The following is a 5,999-nucleotide window of genomic DNA, read 5'->3' on the forward strand; positions in this document are numbered from 1 at the left end:
TGTTACATAATATGATGACGTTCTTTTACGTTGTCGGATTTCACATAAGTTTACCGAACATGTATTTTTACCAGAAAATTACGAAACAGATTAACAAAACGATTCAGTGCGTACACATTTTACAGTTTGTGAAATAATCCAATTTTCCTACCTTACAAGTTTAGCGAATTTATGGTGATTTTTATCTAAATGAAACATTTCACATTTTTAATATAAATTTTTTAAGTATTTTTCCCAATTAAAACATTTATAATATAATTATGGTAATCATAATATTTTTATTTATAAATTAATTTATCAAAATTCCTTTATTTTTAAATATTTTATAACTAAAAACGCTAATTTTTCATATAAAAATTTTTTTTATTGATTTCTGTTCAACGTTGTAATAATTCGAGGACAATTATTATTCTCATTAATCATTCGAATATTCCATATATGTATTTGAATATTTTGCGAGTGGCCTTATAATGACAAAATTATATAATTCAGAGCTATGTGCATTTTTATACATTACTTTTTTCCTTCTTTCTCCATATCTCTTTCTCTCTTTCTTTTTCTTTTAATTTGGTATTGAAAAAGATTGTATTGCAACAAGTGCTATCCTTTTCGTCAATTATTTCAAACACTCTGATTGTATAAGAATGCATGCGAGGGTACACATAATTCCTCGGTCCATCTGTGTCTCTCGTCTCTTAAAATCGACATTGGAATTGAAGGCTTGTCGTGCGGCGGAAGTGCGTCAATATTTTCCGTGCACTTGTGTCGTGGATCGATTCGTGCGGTGCCGTGAAAAATTCAAAGCGTCATACGAATGCGCGTACCCGCGTAATTTAATCACGCGTTTGCGATTGGCAGACGAAACGCGACGTGTACATATGTACGATGGTGTGCGTCACTTTATTGAATTTAGACCTTGTTACCCGCGTAATGTTCCCGAATCGCATGTCTTCGGTGGAAATTATTGTGTTTGCACCGAAATTAGTATCGTGGATTTTTTTTCGAGATACACGCGGAATAGAATAATTATAATTGTCCCTGACGTGTACATTTATTTTCTACGTTCATTTTCATTTGTCGCAAAATGCAATTTGCCAATGACAGAACTCTCGAGTGCTTCTGCTCAAACTTCTTCCAGTTATTTGTTTAATTGGCTTTTCTTTTGCGCACAAATAAACGAAGTGTCACTAAGACTCTTAATTGGCGTATTGATTTTTTTCCCGCCGAGGCAATTTAATTGAATCATTCGGATTGAATCTTTCGGATCTCAAGCATAGCAAATTCGTCGTATGAATGAAATTTTCTTCTTTTGTGAGCATTTTATTTTTCAATTATCTGTATGTATTATAAATAAGATATAATATCACTGTAGTAAAAAACTTAAAAAAAAGTATAATCAAGCGCGGTATTTCTACTTAATTTTTATAATGAGTGAAACGCACAGAAGGTAAATGTTAGTAATTGGATAGCAAAAATTGTTGTGTAATAATTAAATATGCAAAATTTATTGCATAAATTTGTGAAGTAATAGCGACAGAGAAAAATATTTTCCTGCGCATGATGAACTTATGTCCCTCTTATTACAATCTAAAAGTAAACCTTCCACGATTTATCCATCCTAGCGTAACTTTAATTAACGTTCATGCAATATTAATTATGTAGTTCGATAAATAATCATATAGCCGTCGCTTTTATTTTATCGTCGTCAAACTCGATTACACTAATGTCGTATCGTTGTTAAGGAAAGATGATTGAATGTTATGAGTAATTCTGTTTCATTATCTAGTATTGGACGGGTGAACGAGTAAAATTGTATCGGGTTATGATACGATACGATTGTACTGAAAGGTTAAATTGAATATCACTGTAAAACGCGAAAATCATTGTTGACAATACTTTGAAATGATCAGATACGATTGATTTATATATACTCAATCTGCGTTTGCCTTTCACGAATTTTTAAAGCCGAAAGCTTTGACGGTTGATAGTAAAATCTAATCGAAATAATCCATTACTTTGAAACACGCTCATAAATTAACAGTTTTTATTGCTATAAATCCGTGCAATTTACTGATAGAATACTTAAAAGTCTTAGTTGATTAATTCAGCGAGGTTACTACGGAATAAGTCTGTTGATTTTTTAAAATGCTTTTTACGATATTTTGCAAACACAATCATTTTATTACATCACTGTTATTTACTCGAATAAAAACTCTTAATTTGCAAGTTTCTCATATAATTTAAAGTAAAGATCAGTTATTTTGATTTATTACGATTCATTTTAATTATCGTTATATTTATGTAAGCTTATTCCAGAAATTCGCATGTCAATATACCGGATCTATATATATCTTCTCTTTCATTTTTTTACGGAAATAGTTAAGATAACGTATGGCAAATAGATCACTGTTACCAGATAATTGCATGTTCTTAGAAATCTCAGTTTTTTTTTATAAGAGTGCGATTATAAGGCTGATTCTATCTTTTCTCTCTCACCTTTATATAGTACTCTTACTTCCGATAAGATATCGCTATCTTCAAAACAAAACAATCGATTACATCAGGGTATTATTTATATCAAGATTTTTACTTATCGGACAGTTTTGACAGATTTCTTTTTCAATTTTCAATTTGGAGCGAAGCGCAACATAGAATATTTCTACCCAGGGGACAGTAGTGTACTGAAGGTAAAAATAAATCGTGCTCATACAATATGTTGAATCTGTTTTAGTCAGAATAGGAAAAAATGTGTTGCATTCATAAAAAAACCCACGTTCTATGAATAATATATATATGAAAATAATATACATGTGACCAAAAATGGGTCTCGGGGAAATGAATTAGTTTTTGTACAATACTCGTATATTTTCCATATAATTAGTTCTGAGTCTACTAATTATATGATAAATCTCGGTGAAGTGAATCAGTTTTCATATATGATGTAGCTTATAATGTGAACAAAAAATGTTACAAGGCACAATAACGGATACTTTTTTTTAGCTATGATGCTCACAGAGCACCTCTAATATACCATAGCTGAAAAACTATTCATTATTGAGCCTTGTGACTCTAATGTGATGTCTTTTATTCATCACATTATAAGTTAAATTATATGTGAAAGTAAAACTCATTTTACCGAGATCCAATTTTCCATATAATTAATGTGGTATCCTTTGTTTCAGATTATTGATTCTAAGTTAGACAAAAGATATAAAGAAAATAAAATATATGCTTGGCAAGATCAGATAAGATGATAATTACGAAATTAGGTTAATAATATTCAGTAAATAGATACTTTTAAAAAGTAACATAGCATGATAAAAATTATTTATATGCAGTTCTACTCTTTTCATCACGTAATTAATATTCTCGTGATAATTTAAATTTTCTCGTAGACTTCTCATCGATTTTCTGAAGTGTCAACGGATAACAGACGATTATAAAGCTAACGTTACTTAGGAAAGAATTAGAAGGTAATACCGAAGTAAGCCGGATAAGTGCTTTTTTATTCATATCGATATCCTGAACAATGATATAATTATTTGAAGTATTCCTCATGTATGCAGTAGGTCAGATGAGCATTTCGCCAAATCTCTGTTGTTTCTCATAAGCTGCTTAGAGCTGCTATTGTTTATTACGTTTGCATTTGGCACACTGATATAGGTAAGAACTGAGAACAATCCCGAGCTATATATGTCGAACCTTCCATTTTAGTCCTAATATTTGGCAGCTATTTGCGTTACTCTCTCTACACTTTATTTCCTTTCCCAGAATTGGACTACAGAACCGGAGTATACGATCTCTGTTGAAATGTGAAAAGCGAAATTGCAATCGAAATTTGTATTTTTAAGAGTACTCACGTTATTTCAGCGATCGCACAAATATATTTACACGTGGAAGACTGAGACACAAGTTTATTGCGTGCTGAAAGATAAACATGGTTGTCGTTCAAGATGTTCTTTTAAATTCCGAATTATCGCTATGATATAAAGTAAGAGTCAGCCTCCATGTTTATTCATAAAGTGTTTATGTTAATTACTTTATAACTTTGCTCGATGAATTTCTGAAAACGGATACGAGAGTATGCAAATCCGAGATATTTATTCGTATTTAACGATTATAAAAATTTTTTCGGCTTTAGAGAACCGTAGTATTATTACTTAATATTACATACTAATTAATACAGCGATTTATTTATTTATTTACATTTATTTTTTTCTCAAATAAATCGATTTCGTATTTTATTCATTGATTCAGAGTAACGATCGTATTCAACCGTGTAAGCAAAAAGTTGAAAAAACTAGAAATATTGTTTATTGTATCGTGACATATTAATCGAATGCCATTGCAGTACAGTAAACTGCTATGTTACATCGAAAGTAATATAAATTCATGTGAGTGTGACTAGAAATAGAACTTGTTTCGTTAAAACTTTCAATTAATACATCTGTACGAAACGAATTCATACCAAATTGAGAACGTGGAAAACTTAGCACGTGACAAAACCATAGCAACGAGTGTGAAAAGGGAAGCAATTTCTCTGTATCACTGATATCAATCCATATAAAGATGCGAAAATCATTATCTTTGATTAAAATTGTTAAGAATCAAAATAATTATTAAAGATAATTATTAAAGATCATTATAGAATTGAGTCTTGTGTAACTTATTTGCATATATTGTTTTATATATTGACGAAACATCTTGAGAGTTATGTGACACAATCATGTTTGTCTTTCCACAGGTAATGTACAAAATTGTTCATTCTATCTTGGTAAATGAGAAGAATGGTGTGCTCATACATTATCGTTACTCTCTAAATTCTTTGGAATGAAATTTCACTTTTGAGAGTGAAAATTGAGTCAATCTTGAAAAAAAGTATCAATTTTCAATCTTTAAGAATGAGGTTTTACTTTTCAAGGAAATTCACTTTAAAAGTTTCACAGAGTACTCTCACATTTTACTTTATATCTTGCAACAACAAAATTAAATCTATAAAACACACTTGTTCATTTTGAGAAACGTGTGTTCTAAGGCTAACTGCGAAAGTGCTAACTTAATCTATTTGTTTACTCGCGAGAAATACTAAAGGTAAAAAGTATACTCACCGCAAAACGAGGCATTCTCGGAAGAGAATTACTACCGCGTGTGTATCTCGTTTTATATTTGATTGATCTTCTCGTCGTCCATTCACTTCACGTCGTCACGTTGACTCGCCCAATTCGCACGGGTCCGTCGAGATTCTTGCAGCTAATTTGCGTAAAGATTGTTGATTCTTGAATCTCTTTACTCGTGACAAAAACAGCGGCCGACTCGCGAAAGATCACCATATCGTGTGTTAACTGTCATGAAAAACGGAATGCTCAATGTGTCGCACGTGATAATACACCTGTTTATATCGCGATGATAAGCGACAATCTCTCTATAACGCCCCGAGGATAATAGGAATTTAATTATGTAATATCTGTCATTTGTCTCTTGGCGTCTTAGAATCTTATCGAAGTCATTTATGTACCAATCCTCTCTTTGTCCTAAATTGAGGTGCAATATGATATTAACTTGAAATATCCCACGTATTTGTATGCATTACAACTGGAAAATATCACATTACTCATCATAGAATCTTATCTTATAAAAACTTTCTATAATTTTTCTGGAATCCTTTTTTTATTCTTTTCTGAACGTAGGAAGAAAAATTTAGCTTCCATTTTTTATAGCAAATATTTTATTTATAAAATTTAGTTTCACGAAATATATTTTTCTGCATCGTAAAAAATTAAAATATTTGTTTTTACCAGCGAAGCAATAGTTCCCGTACAATTATAGTTTTGATCGGTACGTTTTAATTTTTAAAGGGGAGGATCTATTTTTAATATTTTATATCTCTCTCTTTTCCTTGTATAAGAAATTTGTTATACATAATTCATTATTTTTTTCATTGTATTTCTTGTCTTAAAATATGACACTGTTTCAGTGTCATATTAGTGATTTTTCTATTC

General features: G+C 30.8%; 1 protein-coding gene across 1 annotated transcript in view; it reads right to left on the bottom strand.

Annotated features, from left to right (window-relative positions):
• LOC108749980 (secretin receptor-like) overlaps positions 1–5,648 on the bottom strand; it is a 58,286-nt gene extending 52,638 nt beyond the window's left edge. The window contains exon 1 of the mRNA XM_018489107.1: positions 5,109–5,648. The gene's annotated coding sequence lies outside the window, so the exon portion shown is untranslated. The remainder of the gene's footprint in view (positions 1–5,108) is intronic.
• Positions 5,649–5,999: the final 351 nt, after the last annotated feature.

This window comes from Trachymyrmex septentrionalis, unplaced genomic scaffold (genome assembly GCF_001594115.1).
Source record: "Trachymyrmex septentrionalis isolate Tsep2-gDNA-1 unplaced genomic scaffold, Tsep1.0 scaffold32, whole genome shotgun sequence".
Classification (NCBI taxonomy): domain Eukaryota; kingdom Metazoa; phylum Arthropoda; class Insecta; order Hymenoptera; family Formicidae; genus Trachymyrmex; species Trachymyrmex septentrionalis.